At 36.8% G+C, this 14,042-nt stretch overlaps 1 protein-coding gene and 1 long non-coding RNA gene across 6 annotated transcripts in view; both read right to left on the reverse strand.

Moving 5' to 3' along the window:
* Positions 1–6,917, reverse strand: part of LOC144288849 (uncharacterized) — a 97,347-nt gene extending 90,430 nt beyond the window's left edge. The window contains exons 1-3 of one of the 5 annotated variants that reach the window (XR_013356858.1): positions 6,353–6,917; positions 4,661–4,759; positions 3,595–3,631 (exon numbers count right to left, since the gene is read on the reverse strand). This is a non-coding gene — a long non-coding RNA (uncharacterized LOC144288849). The remainder of the gene's footprint in view (positions 1–3,594; positions 3,632–4,660; positions 4,760–6,352) is intronic. The other 4 variants (XR_013356855.1, XR_013356856.1, XR_013356854.1 and 1 more) reach the window with 4 other exon arrangements.
* NXPH1 (neurexophilin 1) overlaps positions 1–14,042 on the reverse strand; it is a 433,080-nt gene that overhangs the window by 259,998 nt on the left and 159,040 nt on the right. The window lies entirely within an intron of this gene.

The following is a 14,042-nucleotide window of genomic DNA, read 5'->3' on the forward strand; positions in this document are numbered from 1 at the left end:
TGGAACATGAATAGATCAGAACTCCAGCAAACGTTGCAGACACCTTTATTCTCCCAGTCAAAGATGTCTACATTTTATTTTTCTGTTCATAAAAATTCATAATTAAAATTGCAAAGAGCAGCCTAATCTGTTCCTTCATTTTAGTACCTCCATACATCACTGGTTCCGCTGACCTAATAAAAAGAGCTCATCTTTCCCATATCAATTGATGTACCAAATCACTGATTAGCTAGTGTCCATTTTGTGTACAGACTAGGGTTGTATTTAATATATCAACCCCATTAGCTGCTTAATGCCATTTTCAAGATTTAACAAAGCAAATTCAAAAGCCCATTCAACAAACTTCCTGACAATATGATGGTCCTAGTCCTGATTTCCTATAACTCATTAATTCTTTTGTATTTTGTCACCACTTTTGAATATGTTAACGAAAGTCAGGGAAGGTCAAGAGAGGCCAACAGTACCAAATCCCCTTTTCACTACTTCCCATTTTTCACAGATCATTTCATGAGAAATGACCTGAGTGAATTAAAGCAAACCAAGGAATAGCCTCAAGATTCCCTTTAAATACCTAAGAACAGCCCATTGAAGTTGCCCTGTCCACAGGATTACAGACTGGATTGAATTGGGAAGGGGGAAGGGCCTCTCGCCTTCCTCTGCAAGGCTTGGGGCAGAGCAGTCTCTAGTTTTGCTAATAGCATGTCAATGCCATCACTTCTGCTCAGGGGGCTGCTGAAGTCCCCAGGAGAGTCACAATGTGTGACATGAAGCCAGCTATTGCTAAGTGAGGTCTAGGGAATAATTAGAAAGCAGGCATTTTGACTTTTAAATATTCTACTGTCTTTAAGTGGTTTAAATAATTCCTAAGCATAAGTGCCGCTGGGGAGAGCGGGGTGTCAGCAGCAGAATGGATGTTGCTGCTAACAGCCAACAGCTGGAAAGGGACTGTGACAATGCCCCCTGCTTTGCAATACTTTCCCGGTATCCTGCGCTACACTGGCTCTGGAATCTAATAGCACAATACGGGAAATGAGAGCTCATCTATCTACTTGTCAGGGGCACTGCAGGCATCCTACATACAAGCCTTCCCAGCTCGACCCAGGCTGAGCTAGACCATGACCTAAAAGGAAGCCTTTCAGGGGTGAAAGACCTTTCATAGTACTTAATACTCCAGGAGGCACAATTCCCAACGTCACCTGAGCAGAGAAGAGCAAGTAGGAAATGCCAGTATTCTACATTCTTTATGAAGATCACACTGAAAGGGGGCTCTGGCAGAAATTCTAAAGATAAACCAAGTGTTTCTGTAAGGATGTCATTTTAATATTCTGGATATTTTCATTGGATTTCACTCATGCTTTTCCATCAAACCAAGGCTTCCTCATGCAATTGAAAAGGGTTTTTTTTTGTTTTGTTTTTAGACTTTGGGAAGACCCCCTGTGCTATATCTTTTCCTTTTGTCCTTTCTATAATAAGTGCCGCTATTCCTAATTAGAGCTTCTTCCCCTGTCCCAGACTCCCCAGTTCTAGTATCTATACCTACCTCCCTCTTAACTGGTTTCCATGTCACCTTCTCTTCCATATGGTCTATATCACACTGCCAAATCAATTTTCCAAAGTACACTCTGGTTATACCCCTCCCTTCCTCAAAAAAACATCAAAAATCCAAACTCTACACTACTTAGGCTAACTTTAAGGCCCTTCAGAGCATGTGCATATGGATAGTAGGTCATAAATGGTGCCAACCCAGTGAGCAATACACTAGCTGTATGAATTGTCAGTAAACTTCCAGGTGAGCTGTCAAGGGTAGTTTTCAAGGATAAGCAAAGCAAACTGCATGCACTACAGATCTACTACGTGCCTCTCACTCTACTAAGTTTTTTGACAATCATCATTTCATTTTTGTAATCCTGTACCTTAATAAATGAAGAAACTGAATCTCAGTAACTTTCCAAGTCACCTTAAAGGAACAGGGATTCAATTCCAGATCAGCTTGACTCATTAAAACAAGTCATGTGATTTCAAAAGGCCTCATAGGTACAAAGTGCTGTTTTCATATAAAAAGATGAGCTCTGGCCCCAAACATGAAAGAATGCCATTAACTGACTGGAATCTGAATAGCGTCTAAGATATGGGTGAGGCTTCAATGAGCAAGTGATAGGTGTGGAGGGAACAGCTTGAGAACATTCAGGGAATAGGGAAAAGGGGGATTTGTATGGTTAAATATCAGGAAGCCTCTGGGGTCATGGAAAAGATTAGGAGAGTGGGCTAAAAGTCTGGAAGACTGAAATTGCAAAGTGCTTTGAAGGTCTGGCTTAGGAGTCTGGACTTTAGCGTGTGGGCATCAGGCAGCTATCAAATAATTTGAAGAAGACGCAGAACAACTCCCTTGGTTTTTGGAAAGAAAAATTTCCAAAACAGTGAGGAGGATGGATTGGAGAGGCAAGAGTTCACAGTTAAGGACTGTAGGAAAGGCTCTATCAATGAATATAAAGACATAGAGAGGGGGTAAAGCAAAGTGAGAGACAGAAATGTAAATCTGGAATCCTAAAGAAAGATCCAAATGACAGAAAAAAAGGTGCTGATACACAGTAGCAGAAATAATAAAACAACAATAACAGTTAACATTTATTAATTGCCTATTTTCTGTCGGGTGCTATGCAAAACCCCCTTGCATTCTCTGTCCTCAGAACCCTCAGTTTACAAATGAGGGAAATGAAGTTTCAATAGCTTAAGGGACTAACCTGACATGAACAGTTCCCAGAAAAAGAAATACAAATGGCTTTAAGCACATGAAAGGTACTCAAATTCATTTAAAATTAAATAAGTACAAATGATAAAAATGTTATTATATTTCTTCTATGAAAGCACTGGTGATCAAAAACTCAGTGGGGATGTGAGAAATAGCTCACGTGTGCTGTGTTGATGGAGATATAATTTGGGACAAAACTTCAGGTGGGCAATTTGATAATATCTAGCATAATTTTAATTTTGCATGTCTTTCAGCCTAACAATTCCACTTCTTTTTTTTTTTTTTTTTTACTTATTTATTTATTTATTCATGAGAGAGAGAGAGAGAGCGGCATAGACAGGTAGAGAGAGAAGCAGGCTTCCCATGGGGGGCCTGACACGGGATGCCATCCAGGATCCCAGGATCAGGCCTTGAGCCAAAGGCAGACATTCATCCACTGAGCCACCCAGGCATCCCAACAATTTCACTTCTAAGAATTTGGCAATACCTAATATTGCAAAGTTTTGGATACAAAGAGCCAAAAGGAAAGGAAACAGAGATGAAGAAATGTAATGAAGCCCTATTGCATGCCAGAGACTTTCACAGACATTATTACATTTATTCTTCACAAAGTCCTGGGAGATGATTAGTATGATCTCCCTGTTTACAGATGTGGCAACAGAGGTCTGGCTGTTGTTACATAATTCTGCCAAAGACAGACAGCCAATAATTAAGAGTGTTGAAAATCAAACTCAAGCATGGCTGGCCCAAGGCTCATGCTGTTTTACCTTTCACTTTTCATTATGCCAGGGGACAAAAAACTTGAGTGTTAGAAGCAAAAACTATTCAAAACCTTGTGGACTTACCTTCCCCAAGCTACGACTCATCTGGGAAGATCAGCGCCTGGCATATCCAAAGCAATGCAAGGTTTGAAAGTCAGCCTTCCCACCGATAACCTTCCCATTGATCCCATTCTACTACTAATGAAATAGATCTGCTTCAGGTTTGCTTCTGAAGCAAAGTATTATGCAAAGAGAAATCAATTTTACTATCAATGTTCAAACACCTAAATGTGTATGTACACAGCCACTAAGTTTTCTAAAAACTGATTCTTAATGAAATCTAGTATAAAACAACAACTAGAAGGACAAGAAAAGATATAAAGAGAGCCCCTCTTTACTTTCATCTTCCTTTGGGGGATCTGGGGCCATTCGGAAGGACAAACGAAAAAGAGCAGAAATATAAAATTGATAAATAATAAATTTCAGATAAAATTAACAAAAGTTCAACCTCAAAAGCTTATCCTGGTTTAAAAAATGATATACCTTTCTTATAGTTGTAAATAAAATAGTAAGTTCTTTTCACTTGCAAGGAAGCTTTTTATTCACTTATATGAACAAAACTAACAGAGAACCCAATATGAAAACAAGAAATGTCACGAACTCAACCATAATCCTTTTTTTTTTTTTTAATTTTTATTTATTTATGATAGTCACAGAGAGAGAGAGAGGCGCAGAGACACAGGCAGAGGGAGAAGCAGGCTCCATGCACCAGGAGCCCGATATGGCACTCGATCCCGGGTCTCCAGGATCGCGCCCTGGGCCAAAGGCAGGCGCCAAACCGCTGCGCTACCCAGGGATCCCTCAACCATAATCCTAAGGAAAGCCACTTATTTTATTAAACTTTGTGGTCATCATGGCATAGCTCAGTCTGCCTAAGCATCCATATTTTATATAACTCATAGCTGCTTTCATTTTCAAGGGGTCTCCTGCCCTATATCATTCATTCATGAATTCATTTATGCAACAAATATTTATTGCCTATCTAGCTCTAGATTGCCTTCTGTCATTCTCTTCACAAAAACAAAGACTTCATAATGGGATTTATATCTACTATACATCCTTACTTTTTTCCCCCTTAAATTTCCCTTACCTTTTCCACTCCATTTCGATGCTTTCGTCTCCCCAACCTCATAGTTTCTTCAAGCCTTGAGGACCCACCGTGGACAGGTCTAACACACTGGAATCAAAGCTGAAGTCATAAGCGGGGAAAATAGTGCATGCATTTGCATTAACATTTCTAGAGGGAAGAAGATGGCAGGGCACCCAAATTAAACTGAAAATGCAGTTTAACATTTCAAAACTCTGGCACTCAAAGTTGTTTTCTCTGTTGATGAAACTGTAATTATACTACTGGGCAATTTAATTAATTTTGTGTTTTAGTACAAAAGTCCACGATTCTGCCTAAATAGAGTTAAATTAATGGAATATAAATCAGTTTGTCACATCTCCAAGAATTTTCATGAAGGGTATTTGGCTTTAATTTGTAAAAGCCAGTAAAGTCTCCACATGATGAAATTAATCATCCTTCTTTCATATCATTTCATCTAGAATTCAGGTAAAAAATGAATAATTTTATGTCCTCATTAAATATTTTGCCTGCAAAATACTAAAATTCTTAGATAAGCATTAAGTTATTAGACCGCAAAGACAACCCAAGATGTTCATTAAATTAACTTTTTCCTGCTTGGGAAAAAAAATCAAAGAAATATCATTAATAGATCAGCATCAAAAAGCTATTATATGCAATAGGGGCTATTTTATGTAATTATAAGTTTATGGATAAGATTACCCCCAAGACAATAATTTATAAATTTAGCTAAATAAAAGCATGGCTCATTTGTTCTCTCTTAACCTCACCCCAAAATTCCATGTCAGAAAGCATCTTTTCAAATAATTATGTAAAGTGCTCCTTTCCATCAAGATTATTTCAACCTCCTAAATTTGCAATGCCTCAATCATAATTCCTATTCCACTAAATTCCTCCTTCATTAAATTATTAATATATCTTCTATCTCACTGTCTTGTTTATCACAGGTTACTCTTTGCAACAACCTATTATTAAATGTTGAACAAATACCACAATCAACACTTCACAGATGAAAAAATGGAGACTTAGAGAGGCTGAATGACTCTGACAACAGTTTACTGGAGGAGAAATACTAAAGGAGTTGAAGTCAGGAGACCAAGATCCTATTCCTTGTTCCTCCTATAACTATGTATAGGATTAGCCACATCATCATTCTGCTTATTTTCCTTATCAGTAAGATGAAAGGCTAGTGTAAATTAACTCCGGGTGTATTTCAGTTCTAAGTCTTAACCAACTAAGAGAATCAGAATTAGAATACATCTTGGATTACTCATCTGGTTCTCTCTCCACTGCTTATAAACCTAAAAATAAAAGACCCCCCCATGTCTCCTTGGAACACCTTTGTTCTTCATGTCACATCAGCATAGTTCTACAAACTATGAAAAAAAAGAAGAGACTACATGCAGTCTCTTTAGACATCAATTCACTAGGACCATTGTATAATTTTTGCAACCCAGTACTCATTTTCATAATTTTGAAAAATATATCAACTTACCTAAAACAAGTCTTAAAGACTTAATGAAGACATTTACTACGACATCATAAAGAACTGTTCCAGGAACTCTGCTCGGGCATTTGACTGGCTGTCTGACCTTAAGCAAGTAAGCAAACTAGAACTGGTCTGAATCATTTCTAAATGTTTTATTTTTTTTAATTATTCTGATGAATGGCAACAAAGATGACAGATATGCCTACCTTAGTCTTCAAAGTAACACACATGGTAAGGGGAGAACAGCCTGTACCTAGTCTTTGCCAGAGGGCTGAGAAGCAAGGATAGATATGTGAGTACTCTATTTGGATCCTCACTAAGAAAGAGCTCAGTCCAAAGAGAATGCTGAGGAAATCTATGAACAATAGGGGAGAGTGCCAGTAGCTATGAGACCTAATGGACCTATGAAATTGGCTTCCCTGCCTTTTGAGGATCCTTTCAACTTTTTTTTAAGTTCATGAAAATTAGGGCAATGAAAGCATCCTACCAGTGAAAAATGATGTGTGACCAGACCCTAGGTTTCTCAGCTATGTTAAGAATGTGGGCCTCCAGGCCAGGGATGTTACAAATACCATGATTCTTAGCTGTACAGCTTGACAAATGTTTTTTCTCCACTCATATACCAATTCTGATCCAGCATATACCATTCACAGACTGCATCTGTAGGTTCTTTCTTTCTAAGAAAGAAAGAAGCTCTGAAATTGCCTGAGAAAATGAAACTACTTAGACCAGAGAAGCAGAGATCTGTTTCATTTGCATTAGTTCCCAACCACTGTAAAATGGTTGCACAACAAGAGCATTTCTTTAATGCCACAAGAAATTAAGTGGAAAAGTCAAGATATAATGCCTCTTCCACAACTGAAGAGTTTTAAAATACCTCTTAAAATCCATTTTTAAGATGTAAAGAACCCACAGCTCTTATAAACAAAAATTAAGATTTTATTTATTTATTTAGAGAGAGAATGTGTTTGTGCCTACTTATGAGTGGAGGGGGTGTGGTCAGAGAGGGAAGAAGAGGAACAGACACCACAATAGGTGGGAGCCCAATACGCAGCTGGATCCCACACCCCACTCCCCCACCAAGATCACAACCTAGAAATCACAAACTAGATGACTAGGTCACATGACTGACTGGGCCACCCAGACGCCCCTCCCACAAAGTCCCATATAAAGTGTTTTTAAATGCCCATCCATTGAGCATAAATATTCAGTTGATCTTTATTGAAATAAAAGATTCTTCTAGATGTGAGGTAGTATTTGGAAGTCTACCTAGGATAATCTGCTAACATTTTGAAAATTTAATATAATTTGAAACTTAGAGAGTCTATTTAGACAGTAGTGGGGCCAGCAGTGTGAATGGAGAATTAGAAATCATTGACAAAGAAATAATTTGAAAATAAGAAGCAAAAGTAAAATGTTGCTTTCACAAAGTTGGACCTTAATAAGTGAATAAATTTAAAAGGGCAATCATGGCTTAAATCAAAAGTCTTATAAAGCCAAAAAAATTGTTTACTTTTGCAGTTAATTTAATGTGGCTTTATGAATTTGGATGTAAAAAGTATAGGAAATAGAAAAATCAATTACTTTTGTTTATGTTTGTTTTTCTGCTCAAAATCAAATAGACCAGAAAAAAAGTTATGTTTTTAAGCCTGTCGAATTCCTCTTCCACCATGATTCACTGATCCCTGGTATGACATGTCTGGCCTAGAAGAGAAGCAGATGTCATTCCAATAAGACCTCTGTTTCCTTGAACCTGCATCTCCATTCATCATTTTTGTCACATGCTGAGCACACACAGCCTCTTGGACCAGACTCAAGGTCCCACAGCCTCTGTGAATTCTAAAGAGATGGGCAGATTATTTCATGAAAGTGTTCAAACCACAGCAACCTTGGAATCAAGAAATAATGATAAACAATCATAATTATTCCTTATTTATTATTCCCAAGCCAGGAATCAATGAATTATAATCAGCTCCTACCAGAATAAACCAGAATTCTTTTTTTTTTTTTTCAGAATTCTTTATCTCTCTTATAAACACTGTGCTTTTAGGTAAGATCCTCCTAAGTCAATACGTTAAGCTTTTACCTTTATCTAGACAGAACTAGCATAGTATATAATCCTGTAGCTCTAAATTTCTCTTCCTGGCAAGATGGAAGTCAGTAGACTTGAGTTCTAATTCCAACATGTGATACTCAGGTAAGACATTGATTAACTATCCTGTGCTCAGCTTCATCACTTATAAAATAACTTACAAGGAATCCCTGGGTGTCTCAGCAGTTTAGCACCTGCCTTTGGCCCAGGCGTGATCCTGGAGTCCAGGGATCGAGTCCCATGTCGGGTTCCCTGCATGGAGCCTGCTTCTCCCTCTGCCTGTGTCTCTGCCTCTGTGTGTGTGTGTGTCTTTCATGAATAAATAAATTTTTAAAATCTTTTTTAAAAAATTTTTAATAAAATAAAGTAAAATAACTTACCAATACCTAGCTTCCCTACCCTCCCATTTCAGAGCAGAAGTTACATCTAAAAACCTGCCTTATAAGACTAAACTTTCAGGGATCATTTCTACAGTTTGTTAGAAAACTGCCTTATGACTTCCCAAGAATGGTGCATACCATTCCAAAGAATTATACTTTTCTGTAAGGGTCAACAAATAAATGACTGACAAAAAAAATAATAATAATAACCTTTGGGGGAGGAAAAAAACCCTGCATCTCATATTTGGTTTGAACAAATGACAAGTACATCAATGTGCATTGTAATAAGCCACTTAATATTTTATGGGTTAGTGGCTTCCAACAGCATCTGATATCAAATATTGGCCCAAACACTTTTGGAAGAAGTGGCAAAAAAGTGGACACCGATAAGCATCAGGCAATTTCCTCCCAACCTTTGCTTACGGACGGCTTACGAATGTTAAAATTCGAGACTCAAATTCTGATCCTTTCTGGGAAGTGCCATTCTCTCCAGACAGTAAATGGCAACCCAAGCCACAGCCTGTGTATACAGATGGTGTATAGAAAGAAGGAATTCTGTTCTCATTGTGAGCCTAAATGCCTCGCTTGGAAATAAAGCTTTACCTTTCACCCTTCCACTAAAGCTGAAACAGCCCTGATTTCCATTAAAAGATCCACTCATTTCTTTTTTCAATGGTACCGCAAAGGAAAGTAGGACCAGAGAATACTCACCAAGACACAATGTACAGTACATCAATTTTCTTCATGCATGGAATATTATACCAACTGATTAAAGTTTCAGGATTAGTCTTTTAAAGTGGCCACAAGTTGATCTTTAAGCCAATTCATTCTCTTTTCAGCCCAATACTACAGATTGCAAACACAGTTTTAGTCTGCTTTTGTGAAATTTAAGTGAAAGGAGGACTATATAGTTTATAGAAGAATTCATTAATTCATTTGATGTCTTACGGAAAGTAATAGCATGACATGGTATTATAAGGTTACTGCTGATAATTTGTGGCACAAACACCCACCATATTCTGGCCCATGATTTACTCCACAGTGCATAGCAACTCAAATGATAGTATCAGTGGCGTAATTTAGATTTCTAGATTCTATTTTTTTAAAATTGTCCTTATCTTTTGCATTTGTCAAAGAAAACAAAGACTTCCACGCAATTTTTTCATATTTCTATTTCCTGTCTGAAATACTATGTACCATAACAAGAATAGAGAAATTCATGATTTACAAAAAGTGCTACATTGCTCCACAGGGATATAAACCCTGGCTGTAATGTTGGGACTCCAGTTAACACTGAATACTAAAAAAATTAACTCATTCTTTCTCTCTTCACCATTAACCAACAGTGTGTCTCTAGAACCATGTTTCCCTTTTTAAAGAACACTTTTGTACTCATTCTTAATTTTGAGTATATCCTAGATAGAGGGAGGAGAGACATAATAGGGGTCCAAAAGAAGAGCTAATGATGGAGTACTGGGCTGGCTCAGTCGGTAAAGCATGTGACTCTGAATCTCAGGGCCATGAGTTCAAGCCCCATGTTAGATGTGGAGCCTATATCACTTAAAGAAAAAAAAAAGAAGAGGAGCTAGAGGCCAAAAAATATCATCAGAAAATCTTCTACATCCTTCTTGTCCTAATTCTATCACTCCCCCAGTCATTAGAAGCCAGGTATGGAAAAGACAGATCATGTAAGAAGGGGAAACCTAGCATATAATGCAGGGGACAAATGCTTGGTCCCTTACCTGTGGTAGTTAGAACTGGCCATTTTCTTTAAACTCTAAATTCCTAAGACATTGAAAATAATGTATTATTTCAGCTATACGTTATTGTTCACTGGCAATCTGCCGAATCCCAAAGGCAGTCCTCCAACTTTTTCTTTCAACATTACATAAAAAGCACATGTTAGAAAAGTCATTCATGTCTTGGAATTTATTAGTACCAATATCACAATAATATGCAGAGCTATTATAATGTACAATTCAGAAATTCCTCAGCTGAGGAAGTTTAATAAATAAAACATTGAATTTTCTTAAAGCAAATGTTTTGCTTAAGAGTATATTTGCCCATTTACTATATTTAGAAAAACAACCTGATTGCAAAATGCCATTTCGATATACAGCCATCTTGGAAATCAAAGAGCCTCCATAAAATTTTTTGGTGATTACACATGGTATTTGTTTGCTTGTTTTTTCGTTTGTTTGTTTGTTTGGAATCTTTTCCCTTTGGTCTCTTTTCTGCTTATTAAAATATTTAGAATTACTTTTAGATGTTGAGGGACTAAGAAGGCAGAAGCTCATGTCAACTGTTCAGCTCATTTGAAAAGGCAATATTTTTATGATGATAGCTTCTAAATACAGAGTAATTGCAAATACTAAATATTTTTCTTTCCTCCTCTTTCTTCTCCTCTCTCCTCTTCTTTCTCTACTCCTAATTCTATAGGGGGAAAAAAGTATCTTCAAAAATAAACCTGATGATTTCTATCTTTTTTAGTCCATTTTAGTTTCCAGGCTGGAATGAAATTCCTGACATATTACATTAATTCTTAACTCTTTCCTTGCTCCTCATCATTGATCTTGGCAATGTTTTGTTCTGTTTTTTGCTTTTTGGTTTTGGGGTATCTTGGGATATGACCCCAAAAGCACAAGCAACAAAGGCAAAAATCCACATGCAGAACTACATTCAATTACAAAGCTGCACATACACAAAAAAAGAAACCAACAAAATGGAAAGTCAACTTATGGAATGGGACAAAAAAGTTTGCAAGCCATATATCTGATAAGAAGTTAATATTTAAAATGTGTAAGGAACTCCTACACCTCAATAGGAAAAAAGAAAGAAGGAAAGAAAGAAGAAAGAAAGAAAAAGAAAGAAAGAAAAAGAAGAAAGAAAGAAAGAAAGAAAGAAAGAAAGAAAGAAAGAAAGAAAGAAAGAAAGAAAGAAAGAGAAAAAGAGTCTGACTGAAAAATAGGCAGGGGACTTACATAGACATTTTCCTAAAGAAAACATACAAAAGGCCAACAAGTATATGAAAAGGTGCTCAAAATCAGTAATCATCAGGGAAATGCAAATCAAAATCACAGTGAAATATATTGCCTCACACCTGTTACAATGATTATTATTAAAAAGAAACTGATGCTGGCAAGTTTATGGAAAAGAGGGAATTCTGATGCAATGTTGGTGGGAATGTAAATTAGTACAGTCTCTACAGAAAATGGTATGAAGGTTCCTCAAAAAATGAAAAATAACATTATCAAATGATCCAGCATTCCCAGTCTTGGGTGTATGTCCGAAGGAGATGAAATCGGTATCACAGAGAGATACTTGAACTCTCATGTTCACTGAAGCATTATTTACAGCAACCAGGACATGGGAACAACCTAAGTATTATTCAGCCATAAAAAAAAGAAAAAGAAAATCCTGCCATTGGTGGCAACATAGATAGACTCTGAGGGCACTATGCTAAGTGAAATAAGTCAGACAGAGAAGAACGAATACTGTATGATCTCACTGACATGAGGAATATAAAAAGGTTGAACTCATAGAAACAATGAGTAAAATGATGGTTGCCAGGGACTGAGCAGTGGAGAAAATACAGAGATGCTGGTCAAAGGGTATAAATTTCCAGTTATAAGATGAATAAGTTCTGAGGATCTAATGCACAGCATGATAACTCTATATACAGCATGGTGACTCTAGCTAACAATGCAGTGCTGTATACTTGAAAATCATTATGAGAGCAGAGCTTTAATGTTCTTATCATAACAAAAATTGCAACAAAATGGTAATTATGCAAGGTGAGAAATATGTTAACTAGCCTTACTGTGGAAAATATTTCCCAATATAGATGAGTATCAAATCATCACTTGCATACTTTAAACTTACACAATATTGTATATCAATTATATCTCAATAAAGCTGGAAAAAAGTTATGAGAGGAGACTGGCTCCAACAAATATTAAATAAAGCTAAACAATCTTTCTAATTAACATAGTGTTTCTCGTGCATACAGACCAGTGGAATAGAAATAAATGTAAGAATATTTAGTATATGATAAGACTATCATCTCAAATCACTGAAGCAAACATGGGATATTAAATAAATGATGCTAGGATGTCTGGTTATCCATTTGAAAACATAAACTAATACTTTACACCATACACAAGACATAAATTCCAAATAGATTAGGGTTCTAAACATAAAAAATAAAACCAAATGTGTACAAGAAAACATGGAGGAATTCCTCTATTAACTAGCTGTAGGCTAAAGTTCTCTTTAACTCAAAATCAACAAACAATAAAAAGGTCAATAAATATGACCACATTAAAAAATCTTTTTTAATTAAAAAAAAGAAATTCTAACATACACTACAACACAGATAAAACTTAAGGACATACTGCTAAAAGAAATAAGCCAGTCACAAAAGAACAAATGCTGTATGATTCCACTTACATGAGGTACCTATATTAGTCAAATTCAGAGGCAAAAAGTAGAATGGTTGATTGCTAGGGGCTAGAGGGAAAAGGAAATGGGGAGTTGCCATTTCATGGATACAGCATTTCAGTTTTACAAGATGAAAAGAGTTCTGGAAATTGGTTGCACAATAATGTGAATATACTGAACTGTACACTTAAAAATGACTAAGATTGTAAATTCTGTGTTATGCATCTTTTACCATAATTAAAAATAAATTTTTAAAAACTAATTTTAAACTCTGTTCTTGCCAGAGACCTGCAAGAATTAGATTTCTAGGGAAAAATTCCCCATGAGATTTTGTTTTCCCCAAAAAAGCAAAGTAGGAAGCACACTCCTCTCTTGAGCTATCAGCAGGAGTGATCCACATTGATCCTTCCTACCAAGGAGGATCCAGTTAACTTCTGCCAGTACATTTGCAAAACAAAGAATTGTCCAGTGGTTCTAATATTAATCCCCACAGCCTCCTCATCCTACACACCCTGACTCTTTTTAAGGCTTTACCAGGCACCTACTTCTACAATCCCAAGAAATTTAGAAAAAGCAAGACATGTCTACAAGATGTCTACTTTAAAAACAGGTCAAGCATTTAAACAGAGGTATGGAAAAGGTTTTCTTCTCCCCTCTTCCCACCATCCACTAGAAGGCTTTGCCTAGCTGTCTATTTACTTGCTTGAGTTACCCATCACAAATAACTCCTGAGTAGAGGTATGAAAGAAAAACCTATTAAATCAATATCACAGGGATGTCCGAGTGGCTCAGTTGCTGAGCGTCCACCTTCGACTCAGGGCATGATCCCAGCGTTCTGGGTTCTAGTTTTTCACATCAGACTCCCCGCCAGGAGCCTGCTTCTCCTCTGCCTGTGTCTCTGCCTCTCTCTCAGTGTCTTTCATGAATAAAGAAAATCTTTTTAAAAAAATCGATCAATCAATATTACATATTCACATATCCTAG

This window comes from Canis aureus, chromosome 18 (assembly GCF_053574225.1).
Source record: "Canis aureus isolate CA01 chromosome 18, VMU_Caureus_v.1.0, whole genome shotgun sequence".
In the NCBI taxonomy this organism is placed as follows: domain Eukaryota; kingdom Metazoa; phylum Chordata; class Mammalia; order Carnivora; family Canidae; genus Canis; species Canis aureus.